This window comes from Macaca mulatta, chromosome 8 (genome assembly GCF_049350105.2).
Source record: "Macaca mulatta isolate MMU2019108-1 chromosome 8, T2T-MMU8v2.0, whole genome shotgun sequence".
In the NCBI taxonomy this organism is placed as follows: Eukaryota; Metazoa; Chordata; class Mammalia; order Primates; family Cercopithecidae; genus Macaca; species Macaca mulatta.
The window spans coordinates 3,897,515-3,920,757 of record NC_133413.1 but is presented as its reverse complement, the minus strand read 5'-3'; the positions used below and the strand labels follow the sequence as shown (position 1 = coordinate 3,920,757).

The 23,243-nt window shown below is 39.7% G+C and overlaps 1 protein-coding gene across 1 annotated transcript in view; it reads left to right on the top strand.

The window, feature by feature from the left end:
- CSMD1 (CUB and Sushi multiple domains 1) overlaps positions 1 to 23,243 on the top strand; it is a 2,034,615-nt gene that overhangs the window by 1,892,464 nt on the left and 118,908 nt on the right. The window lies entirely within an intron of this gene.

Here is a 23,243-nt window from a genome sequence, read left to right as displayed (position 1 = left end):
AGGAAAAATTGAGTGTTGTCTTATAACAATACGAATTAAGCCTTCCACTGGCCATGTAAACTTTCCTGTTGGATAGTCTGAATTTGGAGAAGGGTTGGACATTCACTAGATCCAGGGCCAAGTTATTCTAACACTTACTTGTACTTCCTCTTGAAGTAAAATACTGTGTCATCCGATTTAAGATTCAAAATAATTTTTCTTTACCGCTGTATTAATTTTAAAACATTAATTTCTGAAAAACTCATTGTCCTTATTTTAGTTTAAAAACTCATTCTTTGAGCCATAAGCTCTGTATTTGATTTTGTTTTGCTGTTTAAATCTAGGGCTTGTTAAAGTTGATTTCAATATTTCATGCCTTTTTTTTTTGCATTTTATCTATCATGTGCATAAAAACCAGGTTTTCAAATAAGGCATTTTAATTTTAATTGAAGGCTTTGAAGTCATGAAATTTTCATAGTTTTGTCTTATCAAGGTTTATATTCATAATGAATTATATTAGTCTTTGAAAGCTAATTATGATATATGAGTGGAAGCTCATATTGGCTCTCTTTTTTCTCATTTTCATTAGATATTAGATTTTCTGGTATTGCTTGTGAGACAGTAATAGATACTTATACTTATCACACTTACCGTAGGTTCCTTTGACTATGAGAAGTTGATCAGACACTTAGCCTGTATTGTTTATGTTTTACCTCTAAAAATTCTTATTTAATGTAAAATAAACATAGAGATAGATTCAAGCAGCTTACTTCATTAGCAATGATTAGAATGATGATTTTTTTTCTTTACAAGAATACTTTTTCTTTTAGAAGAAGATATAGTTCTCATTTGCTTTAAATGTTCTGTGACTCTGTTTATAGAACAGAGTCATAGAATCTATTGCTGAAGAGACCCAACTTCAGCTCAGAGAACACGCCGTGGTCTCTGCCCCACTGGCACTGGAAACAATGCTAATGACAGAGTCACAACCCCAGCGGCAGGCTGGACACAGGAAAGGGAGTTGGTGGAATGGGCAGAAATTCCTGAAGTCATTTCCTGCCCTCTAGAGTCAAAAGCCTAAGGAGAATGTGCTCTCCAGGCCTAAGCACAAAGGAGTACGGAGAGGGACCTTCATGTCCCAAAGGGACCCAGGTGACGCCAGGCACATGCCAGTCCGTCTTTCTGATTGTTAAGCAAGGAGTTCTGGAAACGGTTTACGAGGTGGAGACATGGCTTGCTCTTTCAGTGAATGGTTGAGAAGCATTAAAGGATGTCAAATATATAGCTTTGGGATAAGTCTTGACTTCTTTCTTCTTCTCCCATGGCCTCCCCCAGCAGAACTATTTAATGCTAAGTTAAATGATTCAGAAATACCAATAGTGCACACTGTAAATGAGGCTCTTCTGACATCTTTGCAGCTGTGGCCAAGGAATTTGTGGGAACATGATCAGGGAATCTCTTCTTTGAGTGGAACATGGCAGAGAGGCAATGGCTTTGTGTGTTGGGGATGCTAGAATGCGCACCACGTTTTAGAAGAAGAGTTAGAGTATCTTCCTTCAGATTTGTTCTTGGCAATAAATAACTTACATGACTTTGTTCTCAAATTATAAAATATTTAAGAAGTATCATTTTTCAAAAACAGACTTGCGACTTTCTACACTTCCTGTTAACCTTTCTGTTAACCCAGGAGTCAATATGGTTTTGTTTTTCTCTTCATACATGTTGACCTTTTCACTTGGAGGGATCTTAAAAGCAATCTAGTTGAACTACTTATTTTTGTGTATTTGAAACTGAAACACATGAAAGTGAAAGGACTTCATAATCATAAAAATGTTGGTCTAGAATTCAGTCTTTCTGTGAGCCTGACCAGTGTTAAAGTGGAATTGTTTCTTGCCAGAAGAAATTATACTTAAAATAGAATCTTGCAAATACCAATTCTGAAAGAATCTATATTTTAAGCACTTAAATTCATTTCCTGTGCAAGAGTCACCTTGTAGATATTTATAATTTGTGTAAAATAGCATTTTAATTATAATATAAAACTATTTTCATTATATATAGACTCTAATGCTTTAAACAAAAAAATTAGCATAAAGTAGAATTTTTTGAACCTTAAAGTTGTGTGGTAAAATTAAATAAGCATTTTTATCATTTTTAAAACAAAATTAAACCTTTAAAATAAAGAGTAAATATAATGATTCTCTGGATAAAGGCCACTGAGAAGGAATTATAAAATTTTAAACAGCATAAGGTTGTACAACATACATTGGCAATTTATAACCCGGCAGTCTTTTGCTTATGCTTAAAGAATTATTACAGTTGATTTCACTAAATTTAATGTAAAATATAAATGTGTGATTTTTGCAGTGTGCAACAAAGGGAGATTTTATTTGGTTTAGCCTACATTTTCCTTCTGTTACTTTTAGAATGTGTTTTTTTTTTTTTTTTTTTTTTTGAGATGGAGTTTTGCTCTTGTTGCCCAGGCTGGAGTGCAGTGGCGTGATCTCAGCCCACTGCAACCTCTGCCACCTGGGTTCAAGCAATTCTCCTGCCTCAGCCTCTCAAGTAGCTGGGATTACAGGCACCCGCCACCATACCTGGCTAATTTTTTGTATTTAGTAGAATTGGGGTTTCACCATTTTGCTCAGACTGGTCTTGAATTCATGACCTCAGTTGATCCACCTGCCTCAGCCTCCCAATATGCTGGGATTACAGGTGTGTACCACTGTGCCCAGCCTTAGAATGTAGATCTTTTACATACTGTATATACTTCCCTAAGTTGTAGAAACACTCTGGCCTCATATGACAGTTAGAAAGAGACTTCATGGGTTTTCAGCTGCTTTTCTTCGGCAAATTGCATATGGTGTGTTGTGGATTATACTAGAAACCTTCTCCCATCCACTCACAGATATGTTGAGCAGTTGTGTGTGCTGACCCATGGGGAAATAACAACAACAACAACAACAAGATTTGTTTCCTTCCAAGGGACTCACAGTCTAATAATGAAAAATAGAATTCTAGGCTGGGTGCAGTGGCTGACACCTCTAATCCCAGCAACTGTGGGAGGCTAAGGTGAGTGGGTGGATTACTTGAACACAGGAGTTCAGGCCAGCCTGGGCAACATGGTGAAACCCTGTCTCTACAAGAAGTAGAAACATTAGCCAGATGTGGTGTGCACCTGTAGTCCCAGCTACTTGGGAGGCTGAGGTGGAGGGATGACTTGAGCCCAGGCAGGAGGCAGAGGCTGCAGTAAGCTGACCTCATGCCACTGCACTCCAGCCTGGGAGACAGAATGAGACCAAAAACAAACAAACAAAAATTGTAAATGATGGTAACTGTCACCGTGGATGGACAGCATGACCTGGAATATAGAGTTGCACATTTGGCTGTGTATAACAGATTAAGCAACATCCTTAGTGATATGCAAATAGGACCCTTTGATGACTGCCTCAAAAATATATGTAATCAGAAAAATTTTTTTAAATCATAGATTCAAAAAGTTATTTTGAGGCTGAAACACTTTAAAAAGAAGAAGACATTCTGATTATCATCGATGTATTGCTCTTTTCCTCCAGTATTAAAAATGAAACATTAAGGGAACCTTATTTTCTATTTGGTTCTCGGAATCTTAATTAGTAATTTTAATTTACAAGCAGAGATATATGGCACTTAGAGAATTTTATTTTCAGTTCTAAGATAATTGAAGACATGTTCTGTCTTTTTTTTTAAAACACTAGCATTTTTGTTTAAAGACAGTTAATATATATGGAAGAATTGTCACCATTTATGTGATCCTGAATTGCTGACAATTCATAATTATGAAATAAAAATGAATAAAATAAAAATGAAATATGAAATAAAAGACTAGGTGAGCTCTTTCTTTAAAGTGTTTGAAACTCCACATAGGAAAAACAATTTTCAAAAACCCCAGCTAAATTAACACATCACCACATCATCGGCACTCAAATCAGCTCAGAAGTCTTTCGTGATTTTATTTTTCCCACAGATGTTCACATTCGATATAAAGCTGGGACATGAGAATCTCCACGTAGCACATCTGTAGGGATAAAGTTACAGGTTTTACATCTGAAGCCTCTAGGCCTCAAGCACACTGTCCAAAATAAAAGTAGATACAAGGGCTATGTTTATGGAGAGGGTATATATTTTATATAATTTCTTGACATATTTCCTTTTGTATTACTTCAAATACAGGCAAAGCAATGTTAGCTATGTGTCTGTTTTTGTAGATTAAGGTTGTTGCTGTGGGTCTGAAGCCTCATACAAGTATTAAGGAAGTTATGCCTATTTTCTTTTCAATTCAAACTTAGTTCTGAGTTAGGCGCTGCAGGCAGGTACCAAGGTGAATAAAAAATATTCCCAGCTCTTACGACTCTGCTAGTCCGGAGGCAGAGAGTCTTATAAACTAGTAAGTACAATTCAATATGATAGTCAGCAGGAATGGATGGTCATCCAGCGGGGGCAGCACAGAAGGTCCAGGATAGTGTTCTCTGATGGGATATCTGAGCTGGAATGTGAAGGGGACGTGGTGGAGGACGAGGGGCTGGAGAAATGGGCAGGAGCAGCCCGTGGAGAATCTCAGCTGCATATTTATGTGGCTTTCACCTTCTGTCCTTGCTCGATGAGACTCCACTAAAGAGCAAAAGAGACACAATCCCATCTGCATTTTAGAAAGCTTGATCCTTCAGTGGCATCATGAATGATTGGCGTGAATCCTGTCTGGAATCACGAGTACTCAGTGGTTGTAGCAATGTGTGTTTGAGGGATATGAAGACTTCTAGAAATACAGTGAGAAACAAGTTTTGCATGAAAACAGATATTGAAAATACTTAGGAAACAGAGTCCGCAGTCTCTCCTGAAAGCAGGTGAAAAGGAAGAGATAATTCTGGAATGACATATGTTGGTGGAGGGCTTGATTGCTGGGAGTATTTGGTACCACTCACTGAAATAAGGGCCACGTGAGGGAAAGGAGGCTTCACGAAATTGATTTTGACATTTGTGCTCAGGTCCAGGGGGCAAGCTGTCCCCAGTAGTGAGTCTGAGGCTAAGAAAAGATGGAGTTTTGAAAATTACCAGTAATGAGCCAGTGGATTTTAAATTAGTTTAAGATACTGGGTGCTTCATTTGCTTTATCATATTTGACTTTGTAAGTTTTATAAGGACCAATTCAAATGAATAAAATTGTAATTACAGAAAGACTATCTGCTGTGATGCATTTCAAACTAGGCAGCTCTACCATAAAATAAATAACAGTTTCGACTCTGACAGCATCTCACATTTGGTCAAAAGTGGTTATAAATCCTGCAATAAATCATATAGAAGGTTGTTGAGATAATTGGGAATGTAATTACAGATGCAAATGTTAAAATATTTTAAGACTTTCACGTCCAACTTAAAGGTCATCATAGTTATTTAATTATTTTATTTGAAAACTGTAAAAAAGGAAAAATAATTTTTAAAAATGGCAAATATCTCTTTGGGGCATTGGGAACTTAAAATCTGTATTGATCTGTTTAATATTACAGTTATCCTTGAGTTGACATTATATTTTTTTCTCAATGATTTGAAAAGCAGTCCGTTTATTCTTACATAAAATAAATACAATTTATAAACTTCCTAAATGCATAAAGGACATTTATTCATCCTTTTTTACAAAATGTCTAGACTAATATATCCAAATGGTTACTAAAATGTAACGGTTGCCTTTTAATAAATGAGCAAGATCAAACCTAGAATATTGAGCTCATTCTCTTTTAGGCCCCCCAACTACTGATCTTACAAACCATGTGAATGCCACTGTGCCCCTCGGACCCGAGCAAAATGCCCTGCCCCTTGTAGCCATTTGGTAAACATTTTAAATTTGGAAAATCACTAAGTCATGATTTTCTAAGATACATATTTGAGAATATTTTTCCCTTTAAAAATTATTTAGAATTTGTTTTTGTTCTCTTCTATTTTAATTCACTTTTTTGCCAGTGATATTATAGATGCATCAAATTTTTTAGAGAAAAATTACTCGGATTTGAAATCAGAGGATACATCATGAAGGTCATCCCCTTCAAAATTAGCCCCTGAAGGCCAGGGAGCCCTGATCTCTCTCAGCCTGCTTTCGGCCGTGTAAAATAGAGATTTGGATATTTACATCCCAGAATTACTGAGAGGATTAAATAAATAATATAGGATAAGCCTTCAAATATGACATGCATGCGAGTTAACGATTGTTAGGTCTGGAAGGGGATTTGGGAGGCACCCTCTCCAAACCCATCCCGAATTGTGGGGTTCAAAGTGGCAGAACCCAGGCCGCAACCCCAACAGAGCTCTTCCCGAGACCCCTTGACGGCTCGCAATTAGCTTGTGGATGCAGCAAATAAAAGTTTCGCTACCGATCGTCTGTCAGTGAGAAGATGGGGCCGGCAAGATGTATTTTATTGGTTTCAGGGAATTCCAGGTTGTTTTTCTCACTTCGCCTGACCTTTTAAATTATTTCTCTCTGAAAATCTGTGTTGGTTTTTATCGTCCTTGATAAAGCCAGGCAGCTCTTCTGTCCTCAGGCTTCATTTCCTGCCTTAAAGTAAGAAACTCTGCCAAGCAGCTGTTTCCATTATCAGCACACTAATCTTATTCATCTTAAGGAGAAGCCTGAATTAGAACTGAAATTTTCTGTGTTATCTCAAAGATCCAGTTAAACTGGCACGTCGGAGTGCACTGCTTTCAAGTTCCCTGGTCAAAGAGACAGCAACTCCCAGACAGCTATTTACTTTCAAGGTCTGGTTCTCAGAGCCTTCTATCAGCTGTGGCTTTTGCTTGGAGTGGAGTTTGTCTATTGTTTATTTATGATTTGCTAGCGTTTTGCAGCCAGTAAAGAGGACAAAAAGCAATCATTCTCACAAATTACGTGATTAAGCTTCTGTTTTTAAAGTCAGAACTTTTAGATCGAGACAGCTGCCTGTATTCTGCTTATACATAGCATGGCAAAGGACGCAAACTGGTGCAAAGAGGTGGGTGGAGGGGACAGAGGACGCACATGGATGTATGTCCGTGTGTATCTCTTCAGTCCTCATAGATGCTGTCGCTCACAGACAATGTTACAGAAAAAAAAAAAAAAAAAAAAAAAAGCCTAATTATCTCAGGTGGGATTTAAGCTGCAGCCTTTCAGATTCCAAAATCTAAGGGATTTCCATTATACCATGCATTCACCCCTAAACATGGTGTTTACCCACAGGGAGGGCATCTCTCAGAGGAAACTCCTTTTACTTTATACAAAATTTTTTAAACAACGTCATTGTCAAACGTTAGGAGGATATGTTAGGAGACCTGGTATAAATGAATTAATTGAGGTATTTTGTAAATCTTAACAATCCTTCACTTATGAACATAAAGAGCATAGGTAGTTGAGACTTTTATCTTGATTTTTTATATGCATATCTATTTGCTTCTATTTCATTATCAATCTCCTCCTCTGTTTTGTGAGATTAATACAAGATTTCTAGACATTTAGATTTCATTAGAAACTTAAATAGAAATTTCTGGGATTTTAAATGTCAAATCACATACTACGATATGTGTGTGTGTGTATGCTTGTGTGCCTGAATGTCAAATCACATGCTATGGCATGTATGGATATGTATGCTATCATGCCTACAATCAGAATAGGTTGTAGGCATTATGTCAGTCAGGCTGTAAATTATCAGAATGTGAATCCACACAGTCCATATAGCTCAAACTGGCCAACTCCCATCAAGCATGTTGTGAAATGAGGTTTATCCCATTTGCCCTTGCTTAAATCTACCTCATACATTCTTGCGGGATTCAAAAGGAGTGCTTGGGTACAGCACTGTGCAGTTGTACAGTCAGGCTCCCACAATTGAGTGATGGGTTCCTCCCATCCCCAGCATTTTCTGGCTGCGTGACCCTGGACAGGGCAAGTGACTTCACTGAACTTCTTTATTTGCAAATGGGCGTAAAGGTGCTCCCCCACCTGGTTTGAAAGATTAAATGCAAATGTTGGCATGAAACCTTTATCATACTGCCAGGTAAGAACAGGAGCCCAACCAAAAAGGAATTCTCATGCAGTCAGACATGTTTGCACCCAGGGAGGTTTTTGGTGTAAACCTGTTGGTTGGCTGTCAAGCGAAGTGTTGTTGAACGGCAAGTCAGCAATGTTTAGGTAACTAAGCTGGTAACACATTTCCCTTCTTGTTCATAGTAGCTGAAATCAGACATTGATTCTCTTTTCCTGTAAAGGGCCAGGTAGACCTTCAGTCTTTGGGGGTCATCTGCAGTCTCGATGGCATATTCTTTGTCTGTAAATGTTTCACAATTAAGAAAACGATGTAAGAGTCATTGTTATCTTGCGAGCTGTAGCAAAACAGGCTGCAGGCTGGTTTTGACCTACAGGCCATAGTCTGCCAACCCCGGATCAAAGTAATCTTCCAAAATCAGACTGAAATGCAGAGTCCAATGCCACCAATATCAGTTTGATTCTCTGCAGTTTGCAAATCGTATGTCAGGCATTTTACTGAGGACATATAATTTTCCTCTACCGTGTGCTAAAACCCAGCATGTTTATTCATTCAATTACAGAATGCATTTCCTCTGTCCATGTTTAGCACACACTGAGCATCCCAAAACTTCACATATTCTAACTGTGTGAAATGTGGTTAATACTAAAAGCAGTATTGTAGTCAGTGGAAATGTGCAGAAAGGGTAATTTTGTATAATAGTAGTAGTGATATGAAGACCTTGACCTTTCTGCACAAGGAACCGTACAAAATATGCAAAGTAATAATATTTCATAAAATAATCAAGGGTCCTGTGCATAAGAGTGGCTAATAGAGATCAACTATATATCTCACACATTTAAAAACTGCTATAATGGAGTTTAATGTGTTTCACATGGAGAAATACACCTGACATTGAATACTCAAAATATTTCAAAAAGCAAACAAAGAGAGCGTGTGAGGATAAGGCAAACAGAGGCAAATGGGAAGTGGAGATGAAAAAGTCAGCCCAGAAGTTTCCACTCCAGCAGGAGGAACTTTGAAAACGACAGCTCCTAAATCAGTAGAAGGCAAAGAGGAGTAAAGATAGTGCAGCCCCTGTGTGCAGTTTAAGATGCCAGCTGACACTGAAGGATAGGTTATGGTCTTTCATTGAAGAGGCACAGCAGCAGCCTCTACCTGTGAAACTGACAGTTTGGAAATGTCAGTCCCTGGCAGAAAGAAGAGCAGCTGTGGAGGAAAATGTATAGGCAAGCCTGGATGGGGGCTGCAGTGGGTAAGACCCCGATGGGCATGCAGGTGTAAGCCTCAGGCTCCTGGGGAAGTTGGCTTTCTAAATTCTTAAAGTGGAGGTAGCTGAGACAGGAAAAACAAGCGAACAATTCAAAGGAAGTGACTACTACGTGCTGGAGGTGGCTGGACCTGCCAGCCAGGATGGGGCTCCTGCCCAGAGACCATCGCAGGGAGAATGAATGCTTTGCCCTGAGGCTGGAAGGCAGGTGTTTATGTCCACGTAGACCACATGGATGCAGACAGTGTGCGCTTTGCCTGTTTTTCCACCTTTGATGCACTGTTGTCAAGGTAAGGAGTTGCTTCTCATCTTCTCATTTCAGGGCTCAGCTCCCAGGCAGTCTGCTGTGTCTTGGGGTGCCTAGGTACCCACTGTGGCCTTTTGTCCATGTCTTGGCATTTCTTACTTTAGTTTCATATTTGTGTAGCTGTCCAGTTCTCCTTGACCAGTGGTTCTTACCTTGCAAAGTTTAAAAAATGAATTCCTGACTCCCAGCCCTGCGCAATTCTGATTTGGCAGGCTCCAGGAAGTCTGGAGTCTCTGCTTTCACAAAAACACCAGAGATGCAGGTACCTAATGTGCATGGGTTTAACACACATACCTGGGCACACATGGATATAGGATGGAAAGAAGCGACACTTAGGACTCCAAAAACAGGGAGGGAGGAAGGATGGTGAGCCGGGGTTGAGGGTTGCCTGTTGGATACAATGTTCGCTACTCAGGTGATGAGTACACTAGAAGCCCAATCTCCTCCATTATGTACTATTTCCACGTAACAAAAGGCACATGTACCCTCAATCTAAAAAATCATATACCCATATGAGACAACATGCTTCTTAAAGAAAAGGCAGAGATTCTGCTGTATCTTCGGATCTCCAGCATTTTGCGCAAAGCCTGGGTCACAATTGTCATCAATATGAATTTATGGAGAAATGAGTGTGGCTCAACCATCTCACCAGTCCTTTCTTTCATGAGGTTTCTAACATAAACAGTGTTGCTGGGAGGAAACAGCTTGAAATTAGGCCAGCGGTGGTACGGTCTTCAAGGTTTAAAAATAGTAAGAGCAGCTAGGGGAATATCTTCCAGCAACTGGAGCATCTCTGGCATAGCAGAGCCACAGAGCCCTGTGACTGGGCAGTGGCACCAGAGATAGACAGTCTGGAGGTTCCACTTGCTACCTGGTGTCATGGGTTCAATTGAGTCCCCTCAAAAAACGTATGTTAGAGTCCTAACTGCCAGTACCTTAGAACAGGACTTATTTGGAGAGAGGGTCTTTACAGAGGTGATCGAGTTAAAGTCATTAGGGTGAACCCTAATCCAATGTGCGTCCTCATACGAAGAGGAAATCAGCCTGCAGAGACAGAGGCGCACAGAGGGGCGACCATGCGGGGACACAACGAGAAGACGACGTCTACACACCAAGGAGATAGGCTCAGGCAGAACCAACCCTGCAGACACCTGCTGTGGGACTTCTGGCCTCCACGACTGTCAGAAAATGCATTTCTTTTGTTACGTGGTGTGGTGTTATGGCAGCCCCGGCAAAAGAATACAGACACAAACTTTTAAAAATAAACAATGACAATGTATTTCCTCTTTTTTTTTTTTTTTTTTTCTTTTTTCTTTTTGAGATGGAGTCTTGTTCTGTTGCCCAGGCTGGAGTGCAGTGGCACAATCTCAGCTCACTGCCAGCTCTGCCTCCCAGGTTCACACCATTCTCCTGCCTCAACCTCCCAAGTCGGTGGGACTGCAGGTGCCCGCCACCATGCCCGGCTATTTTTTTTTTAATTTTATTTTGATTTTTTTGTATTTTTATTAGAGACAGGATTTTACTGTGTTAGCCAGGGTAGTCTCGATCTCCTGACCTCGTGATCCGCCAGCCTCAGCTTCCCAAAATGCTGGGATTACAGGCGTGAGCCACCACGCCTGGCCAATGTATTTCTTTCTTAATGTGTCTGCAGGTTAAAATACATTTACATAGTCCAGAAATATAAAAGGAAGGGACAAAAAATAAATAAACTGCAACCCACAAAACTGATATAAATCTATTAGGTTTTTAACATACCTCTATAAATGTATTAGGCTGTTCTTGCTGTAAAGAAATACATGAGACTGGCCTGGCGTGGTGGCTCGTGCCTGTGATCCCAGCACTTTTGGAGGCCTAGGTGGACAGATCAGCTGAGGTTGAGAGTTTGAGACCAGCCTGACCAACATGGGAAAACCCTGTCTCTACTAAAAATACAAAATTAGCCAGGTGTGGTGGCGCATGCCTGTAATCCCAGCTACTCGGGAGGCTGAGGCAGGAGAATCGCTTGAACTCAGGAGGTGGAGGAGGTTGTGGTGAGCCGAGATCACGCCATTGCACTCCACTCCAGCCTCGGTGACAGAGCGAGACTGTCTAAAAAAAAAAAAAAAAAAAAAAAGTAAAAGAAAAAAATACTTGAGGCTGTAAAGAAAAGAGGTTTCATTGGCTCAGTTTCACAGGCTGGACAGGAAGTATGGCAGCATCTGCTTCTGGGGAGGCCTCAGGAAGCTTCCAATCATGGCAGAGAGTAAAGGGGGATCAGGCACATCGCCTGGCAAAAGTAGGAGCAAGAGAGAGCGAGAGGGGAGGTGTTACACACTTGTAAACAACCGGATCTTGCAAGAACTCACTCACTATTATGAGGACAGCACCAAGAGGTTGATGCTAAGCCATTCATGAGAAATCCGGCCCCATGATCCAATCACCTCCCTCCAGGCCCCACCTCCAATACTGAGAGTTACAATTTAACGTGAGATTAGAGTGGGGACACAGATACAAACCATATCGGTAAACATATCTATTATATCTATAATCTGTCTTTATATCAATTGAATAATATCACACTTTCCATGATATTGCATAAACATTATTTTATATCCAAAAATTGTAATAAAATGCCAAAAATTCTATTTTAAAATATTTATTTGTATCTTTATTGCAATTTCATTGACCAGTTATGTCATTTCTAACTATGAGATAAAATGCAGACATGTGTATTCATTCTGAAACATCTTTGCACTTGCTTCCACTTATTGCCACAGGATAAAATTTCTTGAAAGTGAAATACAGGAAATGAACAGGTGACATATTGGGTTATCTTGTCAAACTGAGTTTCAGGTAATCCGAATAGGCTGCTGCACTCCAGGTGTGACAGCTTGCTTCCGGAAGCTTCTGTGTTTGAGGAGTGTGGTGAAGGTAGCATTCTAAGAGGGGGCTGGATGACGGACGCCCTGGGTAGACTGCTCCCTGTGGACCTGGGGGTGCAGTGGGCCCTCCTCCTGTGATTAGGTTATGTTGTTGGCATGCTCTTCAGAAAGGGAGAATGAGCTCAGACTGTGGAACCTCACCAGACGGGCTCTTCTAGGGGCAGGGTTCTTACTGGTCAGAGACTGAAGGCCTGAGAGAGACTGGATGTGAGGGAGAGCCTTTGTGGCTGGCTTGGAAGATGAAGAAGGACACAGGACATGAAACACAGGGCCTCCGGGTGCTCAGAGCCCACAGCCAGTCAGGAAACATTCAGCTGTGCAAATGCAAGAAACGTATTTCCATCACCACCTGAGTGAGCTTCCAAGTGGATTCTTCCCGTGCCTCCAGGTGAGAAAGCAGCCTGCTGCCACCCTCAGGGTGAGGCCACGCCCATACCAGACCTTCAGAAATCGTGTTGGAGTAAATGGGTGCTGTCTGGGGCCTCTATGTGTGGAATAATTTATGTTGCAATAAAAAAATCATAATTGCCAATCTTTTTAATTCTTGCACATCTGACAGTCAAAATGAAACCAAAAAAATCACTCATTGTTTCCATTTTCATTCATTTGATCATTACTCAGTAGAGAATTTTTTTTTTTTTGGTAATTTCTTGACTATTATATTTTATTTGTTTTTAAGTTCATGTTCTCATGATTTTCCCACTTTTCTTTGGTTTTATTCAATTTTATTGAAAGTTCTTTGTACAATAATTTATTAGCCACTTGTCAGTCATCTGTATTGCAAATGTGTTTTATAGTCTATGAATGGAAACATCTTAATCTTTGTGAACTGTGGCCCAGAAAAGTCCTCTCTATTTTCTGTTAAAATTGATCTATTTTTCTAAAATTTGAATGATTTCACTTATATATTAAGCTATTAATTTTCTAATCTGTGGCTTCATTTATACACATTAGTATTTGCTTCATATTCTAGAGTGAATCTGTGTTGATCTCAGTTTGATCCTATTTTAAGATGTCACCCTCTCAGATGGCTACCCAGTTATCTGAGTGTCATTTATTAAATACTTTGCTGGGCAATTATTTTCCCCACTAATTTTTTTTTCACTGATTTAAAATTCCAGCTACTTTCTGTATTAAATCATCTGGTAGGTGGATATCTATTTCTGGACATTCTGTTCTTTCTGTTTACGTGCATGATTTCCTATGCCACGTCCATAGTGCTTTAATTGAAATAACAATAATACGTTTTCATATCGAATGCAGTCAAGTCCTTTTCCTCACTCTATTTGCAAAATTTTCATCAGAGATGATAGGAATTTTGTATTTATTCAAGAACTTTAGCATCATTTTAACAAACTTGAAGAAATAGCATTGGGAATTTGTGAGAGTTGCATTTCATTTTTACAAAAAAGAGTGGAAAAAATTGATTTTATGATTTAAGTTTTCATTAGGAGAAGAGTTGACTGGGGAGATTTTTCACAACCAATTTCGTCTATTCTTAATATTGTCTGACACTTGAAGACAAATACTGGGTTTTGCATTACTCAGAATTAGCACGATGTTTATGTTCCCATTAATACTGAAAACTGGGCACCACACATACACCTATGTATATATATACATATACAAGTATTCCGATATTCGGCAAGCTGTGCTAACCAATACGATGCTACGTATTGAAATGGAAGGATCCTATGCCTTCACTACAAGTGGAGATGTAAAGTTCAGATTCTTGGCATCGTTTCTCTGCCACACCTGCTTCCCTAGTGCTAATTAAAATCGGGACACTATTAAAAGGAGGCCCACAAATGAAACATCCGAGGGTGTTCCAACAGCTCTTTAATTTGGGCTGGAAACCCAGGCACACATGCACATATACACCTACGCCAAGAATTGTGCTCTTCAAAGTATTTTGACCATGACATGACAAGCTTGGTGGAACATTTTCTGGCTCATATTAACATAATATTCTTTAAAATAGCACATCCTTGGCATATTGATTTATTCTCTGATTTAAAAAAAAAAATCTGAAGCTTGTTCTTAGCTATGCTTTTTTAGAGGGTGATCATTGTTAAAATCTTCGTTGTTGACTCTAGTTCAGAGCATTTGTTTTGTGGATTGGTTTGATATATTCTTCGGCTCCATACTCCTAGTTTGGTCAAGTTAATAGAGAAAATCATTAATTGGACTCTTCCATGTAAAAGCTTGGAAACAAAACTTTCAGCCTCTAATTGTAATAGTTTGAATTTGTGCAGACATGGACTCCAGAAGAAGTGATCTCAGATGCCCTGAGACTCGAGACTCTCTACCATTCACTCTTACTCTTGAACCTTTCGAGGTACCATTGATTTTCTTCTAAAAATAACTTATATGAGCATTGTATGGAATGTATTATCCAGAAAATCATTTACTGTGCCTGTTTTCTGTTAATAGACCAGTGGATTATACACGGGCATTTCATTTACTGGAATGGTTGCTTCCAGGTGTTATGGGGAGTAAAACAGTAGAGATCAACCGAGGGGCACAGGAGTTTCAATTTTGTGCACATGGTGCACTGTTCTGAGATAGATGCTGCCTTCATAACTGGACAGGTTTGGTGACCAGATTATTAATATCTGAAATGGCATATTTGCAGTGAATCCATGGAGTAGAGTTCAGATGGAATGTCTGCATTTAGGTTGTTTTGATGTCAGGTGAATCGGTGGCTGTAATGGTGTCGATGAATGGGAGTTTTTCTGCTCACATTTTCCAAAAAGCCTTATCCATTCAAATGGAAAATGGATATTGCATTTATTTTTAAATCTGAAAATCATGTGAGAAATAAATCACTTCAGGTTGAAAATCGCTGTTGTGCATATGGCTTGAGTTTTATTTTTAAAAATGTATGTCAGACATACATTTTATTATTTTATTTTTTATCTTACTTTAAGTTCTGGGATACATGTGCAGAACGTGCAGATTTGTTACATAGGCATACATGTGCCATGGTGGTTTGCTGCATCTGTCAACTTGCCATCTAGGTTTTAAGCTCTAATGCTTTCCCTCTTCTTGCTCCCCACCCCCTGATGGGCCCTGGTGTGTGATGCTCCCCTCCCTGTATCCATGTGTTCTCACTGTTCAACTCCCACTTACATTTTAATGATCCTTTCAGCATGAAATTATATACATACTAATATAGTTTAGATTTAGATATTTGTCCCTGCCCAAATCTCGTGTTGAATTGTAATTCCCAAAGCTGGAGGTGGGCCTGGAAAGAGGTGTTTGGATCATGGGGGTGGATCCTTCATGGCTTCGTGCTATCTTCATGATAATGAGTGTTTTTGAGATCTGGGTGTGTGGCATCCCCACCCACCTCTTGCTCCTGCTCTGGCCATGTGACAGTGTGACATACTTATTCCCCCTTGGCCTTCTGCCATGATTAAAAGCTCCCTCAGGCCTCCCCAGAAACTGAACAGATGCCAGCACCATGCTTCCTATAAAGCCCACAGAACCATAAGCCAATTAAACCTCGTTTTCTTATAAATTACCCAGTCTTGGGTATCGCTTTATAGCAATGCAAGAATTGCCTAATACAGAAAATTGGTACCAAGGAGTGGGGCCTTGCTATCAAGATGGAAATGTTGAAGCAGCTTTGGAACTGGGTAGCAGACAGAGGTTGAGAGGGTTTGGAAGCCTCAGCATAAGAAAGGGTGATAAAGGAAAGTTTGTAACTTCTTAGAGACTGGGTAAATAGTTGTGACAAAAATGCTAATGGTGATACAAACAACGAAGACCAGGCTGATGGGGTCTCAGATGGAAATGAGAAACTCACTGGGAATAGGAGCAAAGGTCAGGTGTGTTATGTGTTAGCAAAGAGCTTGGCTGCATTGCGCCCCTTCCCTAGGGATCTGTGGAACTTTGAACTTCAGAGTAATGAGTTAGGGTATCTGGTGGAAGAAATTCTGAAGCAGCAAAGCATTCCAGATGTGGTCTGCCTGCTTTATACAGCCTATGTTCAAATATGGGAGCAAATAAATGACTTAAAGTTGAAATTTATATTTAAACAGGAAGCAATGCACCAAAGTTTAAAAAATTTGCAGCCTGGCTGCATGGCAGAGGAAGAAAAAAGCTTTTTCAGAAGAGGAATTCAAGAAGGCTGTGGAGCAGCTACTTGTTAGAGAAATTTGCATGACTGAAAGGGAGCCAAGTGCTAATATTCCAAAACAATGGGGAAAAGGCCTTGAAGGTATTTCAGAGAACTTCATGGCAGACCCTCCCATCACAGACCCTGAATCCTAGGAGGAGAAGATGGTTTCATGGGCCAGGCCCAGGGCCCTACTGCCCTGTGCATCCTCAGGACACTGCTTTCCACATCCTTGCTGCTCTGGCTCCATCTTTGAATCAAAAGTGCCCAGGTACAGCTCAGGCCACTGCTCCAAAGGGTGCAAGCCATACGCCTTGACAGCTTCCATGTGGTGTTAAGCCTGTAGGTGTACAGAATGCAAGAATGAAGAATGCTTAATAGCCTCCACCTAGATTTTGGAGTATGTATGAAAAAGCCTGGGCATCCAGGCAGAAGCCTGTTGCAGGTGCAGAGCGCTCACAGAGAACCTCTACTAGGGCAGTGCCAAGGGAAATGTGGGGTTGAAACCTCACACAGAGTCTCCAATGGGGCGCTGCTTAGTGGAGGTGTGAGGAGGGATCACTGCCCTCCAGACCCTGAGAATGGTGGATCTACAAGCAGTTTGCCCCCTCAGCATGAAAAAGCCACAGGTACTCAACTCCAGCTCCTGAGAGCAGCCCCGGGGGCTGCTCCCTGCAAAACCACAGAGGCGAAGCTGCCCAAGGCCTTGGGACACCAGCCCTTGTAGTGATGAGCCCTGGATGTAAGACAGAGTCAAATGAGGTTATTTTGGAGGTTTCAGATTGACTGACTGCCCTGCTGGGTGTCAAACTTGAATGGGGCATGTAACCCCTTTCTTTCTTTCTTTCTTTCTTTTTTTTTTTTTTTTCCAGGCAGAGTCTGGCTCTGTTGCCCACGCTGGAGTGCAGTGGTGTGATCTTGGCTCACTGCAACCTCCACCTTCCAGTTTTAAGCGATTCTCCTGCCTCAGCCTCCCGAGTAGCTGGGATTACAGGTATCCACCACCACGCCCGGCTAATTTTTGTATTTTTAGTAGAGACAGAGTGTTCGCCATGTTGGCCAGGCTGGTCTCGAGCTGTGATCCACCTTGTGATCGACCTTGTGATCCACCTGCCGCGGCCTTCCAACGTGCTGGGATTACAGGTGTGAGCCCCTGTGCCCAGACCAGCCCCTTTTTCTCAGCCAATTTCTCCCTATTGGAATGGGAAAGTTTGCCCAATACCTATATCTCCATTGTATCTTGGAAGTTACAAACTTATTTTTGATTTTTCAAGTTCGTAAGTGGAAGGGACTTGCCTTGTCTCAGATGAGACTTAATACTGGAATGAGTTATGACTTTGGGCTTCTGTTGGGAAGACATGATTTTATTTTGCAATATGAGAAGGATATGAGAATTGGGAGGGGTCAGGGGAGAAATGATATAGTTTGGATATTTATCCGTGCCCAAATCTCATGTTGAATTTTACTCTCTGATGCTGGGGGTAATGTCTGATGGGAGATGTTTGGATCACGGGGGTGGACCCCTCACAACTTAGTGCTATCTTCATGATAGTGAGTTCTCACAAGATCTGGTCATTTAAAAGTGTGTGGCACTTCCCCCTCAACTCTGTCTTACTCCTGTTCTGGCCGTGTGAGACGCCTGCTCCCCCTTGGCCTTCTGCCATGATTGAAAGATTCCTAAGGCCTCCCCAGAACCCAAGCAAATGCCAGCACCTTGTTTCCTGTACAGCCTGCAGAAACATGAGCCACCTAAATGTCTTTATAAATTACCCAGTCTAGATATATCTTTTATAGCAATGCAAGAATGGCCTAATACACACACACACGTGTTTATTTATTAATATTGTATCATTAATGGGATTTAGAATACAACAGACTTTTCCTTAGTTTCCATGATGTGAAGTGTGGGGATTTTTTGTTAGAAGCCCTAAGTCTTGGAGGATCTATAAAAGTCATGGTTTTCTACAAAAAGTGAGTAGTAAATTATGTTAGGTGGAAAAGTGACATATTCTTTGAAGCCTGTGGGATTGAACATAAAGCAAAAAGCAAAAAGAAAAAAGAACACTGAGCAAATCTATGAAGAAAGTTTTCACATTTTTTAGAACTGACAAGAAGAAAATTACCACAGAAAGAAATGGTGAAAACTACCTGAGACAGCGTTTGGACCTCTGTTCAAGCCATTTTGAAAAATCTGAAATATTTGAGGCATTAGTGACACATGCAGTGAGATTTCCCTTTTGGATAGAAATATAAAGGAAAAGGGAAACCATAAAATATTTTTTCAACAAAAAGCCATTGTGCTATAGGGAAGGAACATACACTTCAGCGTTGGACATTTGGATTAGAGTCTGGCTCTACCCCTTACTAAATGAACTCTGGATAAACCATCTAATATTTCTGGACAACAGTGACCCCTGAAAATGGAAGGTAACAATATTGACTCATATTGTTAGTACGAGAATTCAGTAAGATAAATTAGGTAGTTACAGCACATGGAACCAAGGATAGAAACCATAAAGTTGTAAAATTATTATTATTCAACATTAATATTTGATATAAACTATAATTATTAAAACCACTCATTTATTATAGTATATTTCATATACAATCCAGTTAATTAGTGAATATAAATTTTTATTATATGTTAATTGAAGAATGTTGATCAATGTTATATATTTATATATTATATATTAGACATTAATATGGTGAGAAGGATGGTGACATTAGAGTTGAGCTCACTTTGGATCAGGAGTGCTGGGGTTTAAATTCTGATTCTCAATTTACTGTTAAATGTCTTTGTGGACCTGGAGAAAATCATTTGATGTTTCTGCTTGTGAAATGGGACTTGCTTCAGTAAACCAGCATACTCTTCTCCAACTTGAAAGAAGCATGAGCCTGTGAGGAAGCCGCAGTAGACTATGATGAGATGGCTACGCTTGGAGTGCGGGGAGGCACCGAGGTCAAAGGATGGGCATTTGAGGCACAGAGGAACTGAGAGCACCTGGTAATGACTTCTACATGGTGGAAATGGTGGAAAAATGTCACGATAAGAGACAGAGTATCATGGTATCTCCTGTCTCACGTGTGGGGCCTGGGAATAACATTGCCATGCACCTTGTTGGCTGACGCTCTCAGACAGGTCAAGAGGTGTGTACATGGGGGCCATTCGTTCTGCAGACTGATTGTGTTGACCTCCTGTTCTGTGCCAGGCTCCAGGTTTAGCACCTGGCACAGGCTGAGCAAAAGAGATGAGGCTGAAGGAGGAATGATAAATTAATTAACCTCTTAAAGCCTTTGTGGATTTTCATCAGTCTGTACCTCTTTATTAGCAACTTAATTACACCCATCAACTTGTCTTAACTAGAAGCTCCTACTTAGCCTGACCAAAGACACTACAAGTAATAATTTCATATTAACTGTTAATAACTCTGACACTTCATTCCATGCATTTTTGAGGCCAGAAGAATTGTGGAGAAATGAGCTTAAATAAGAGTTTCCAATTTTCTGTGTAGCTCAGTTTTCTGTTCTCCCTGGAGTTTCCATTACCATCCAATTATCAGAATTGGTAATCTCCTTTATGAGCAGCCTTCAGTCAGTTTGGAATCTGCAGAGCCATTTGACAAATATGATTGTGTCCTGTGTTTTTAAAACAGGTAATTATTGTTTTACTAAAGCTATTATTCTTGTCTGTATTTGAAATTCCTCAGAAATTAAGACAAAATATCACAAGATTACTCAAGAATTAAAGGACCCCCAGAGTCTACTTCAAAATACATTTAGTCAATTCATTTTACCTGCGTGCATAATGAATTCTTGTTGGCTGCAGGGTCTGTTCAAATGCGTGATGGAAAAGTCAGCAAGAAGGGAGTTCTGATTTTAGTTCTGTCACTGATTCCCTGTATCTTCATATGTGTGACTTCTCATTCTCTGATCATGTTGAGCTTCAAATAGAGCCGAAAATATGAGATTTTCATGGAGTCGTTTATTTGAATGAATCTAAATCTGTTTTAAATAATTACTGGAGGTTGGATATTGAAATGCTTCATTTCCTTAGCTGTTGTAGTAGAAAAGTTAACGAAACGGAGTTTAAGCACCAAGAGAATTGCACAGGATGCTACAGCCAGAAGCCCTTGGAAGCAGGGACAGACATCAACAGGCCCGCGCTCCTTTGAATTGTCCTTTGGCAATTTCTGTAATTGCCAATAGACGATTTTTCTGTAACCTTCAGAAATATGGTTGGAAAGTTGGCCCATTATTATTAATTTTTAATTTAAATGACTGAGCAGTCATTTGCCAATGTGTTTATAGTTTATTTAGTGCTCGGAGAAAGACTCTGGCTGGCTTAGTGGGTGATAACCTCTAAGCTGTAGAAACTACACTCTTCACTCATTTTCATTTATAATGAGCCAGCTTTTATAGTTTCTGCTACTTGCGTTTTATCACTAGGGAATCTAGTTTCTCAGCTTTGTTAATACTTTTGATTTATCAGTGCATTTTAGTTTACTCCTAGTTTTCCTTTCATATTTTGAGGAAATACTTATCAGATGCTTTGTAGGCTATCTACTATCTATCATCTTTCTCTCTCTCTCTGTCTTCCTGTCAATCAATCTATTGATTGATCAATCGATCTATCATTTTTTATCTATCCGTCTATCTTCCTATCACCTTCCTATCTTTCTATCTTCCTATTGATCTACCTACCTATGTATCTATCTATGTGTCTATCATCTATCATTTTCCTATTTATATATCTATCCATCTATGTATCTATCTTCCTATCATCTTCCTATCTCTCTCTATTTACCTATATTCCTATTGGCTATCATTTTTCTATCTATATATCTATACATCTGTGTATTTATCTTACTATCATCCCTCTACTGATTTAGCAATCTATCCATCTACCTTTCTGTCTTTCTTTTGACCTATTTATCTATCAATTTATCTATGTATCTTTCTATTGTCTATCTATCTACCCACCTACCTAATCTACTGACCTATCTATCTATATCTATCTGTCGTCTATCTATCTATCTATCTATCTATCTTATCTATCTATCGTATTCCTGTCTTCCTCTCTATGTATGTTCTTATCTCTCTATCTAATCTATCATCTGTCATTTAGCTATCACTATATATCTTTCTTTTTATATATTTTTCTTTTTGAAATTTAATGATAGACACATTATTTGCTTATTTATGAAATGAGGATTTCCAGGTCTATTTCCTCTTTAGATGTGCCTGTGAAGGTTCTAGTCCAGGTACATCTGTTTGTTTGTTTACTTTTCCCATTAAGTAAAAAGTTAGCCTGACCCACTGGAGAAGGAAGCATGGGCAAACTCCTCCAGCCATGTTTTCCAGTGCACATGCAATACACTTGTTTTCAAAGTTTTGTTCTCTAATTTTCTCCCTTCCACATTGCTTATACCCTGGGTATAAAAGAAAAAAAAACAGATTTTTGGTCCTTGATTCTGAAAGTAAGCCCCTAATTTGTCTTTAATACCTACTTTATTGAGATTTTAAGTTGGAATTTGCTTAACCTCATGCTGGTTATTTCTAAATAATCAGAATCACATTTTCGGAAAGAACCAATAAAGCATTTCTTGCAAAACCGTGTAAGGATTTGTAATGGCCAACTGTGAGAAAATGCAGGGGTTGTTTTTATTCTCAGCAGCTAGTTTGTTTACTGTAGTCACCATTCTTATCAATCTTCCAATCACATGTTTGGAAACAATCATATGTTTGTTTCTTCTTTATTTTCTGTGTTTACTATTCTTATTAATTGTATTAATCCATTCTCACACTGCTAGAAATAACTACCTGAGACTGGGTAATTTATGAAGAAAAGAGGCCTAATTGACGCACAGTTCTGTAGGCTGTACAGGAAGCATGGCTGGGAGGCCTCAGGAAACTTACAATCATGGCAGAAAGTGAAGGGGAAGCAAGTCCCTTCTTCACGTGGCAGCAGGAGAGAGAGAGCTGGGGGAAAATGCCACAGGCTTTCAAACCATCAGATCTCCTGAGAACTCATTCACTATCATGAGAACAGCCGCCTTCATGATCCAATCACCTCCCACCAGGCCTCTCCAATTCAACATGAGATTTGGGCAGGTACACAAATAGAAATCATGTCATTAATATCTAGCCAAACTTCAGATAGCAGTGTTTTGAGAATGTATCAGGCCTTCAAAGTTCATTTTGTTGAAAACGTATTCTGTAACCTGTGTCCTCGAAGAGGCAGCTTGAGCTGTGCTTGCTGCTTCATTTCTTCACCTATAAATGAAAGAGGATGAAAATTGAGAAGTGTTGATTGACTATTGTGCAGAAAGACTTAATGTTCCCTATCTAACTTTATCCTAATGACCTTGCATCTCTGGCATATAGTTATTACTTTTCATTTTTAAGTGTACAGTTCAGTGGTGTTAAGTACATTAACAAGGTTGTATAATCATCACCACTGTCCATCTCTGAGACTATTCTAACTTGCAAAACTGAAACTCTGTACATGTAAAACAAGTCCCCATTCCTCCTCCTCCAGCCCCTGCAAGCCATCGTTTTACTTTGTCTCTCTGAATTCAACTGCTCTAGGCACTTCACATAAGTA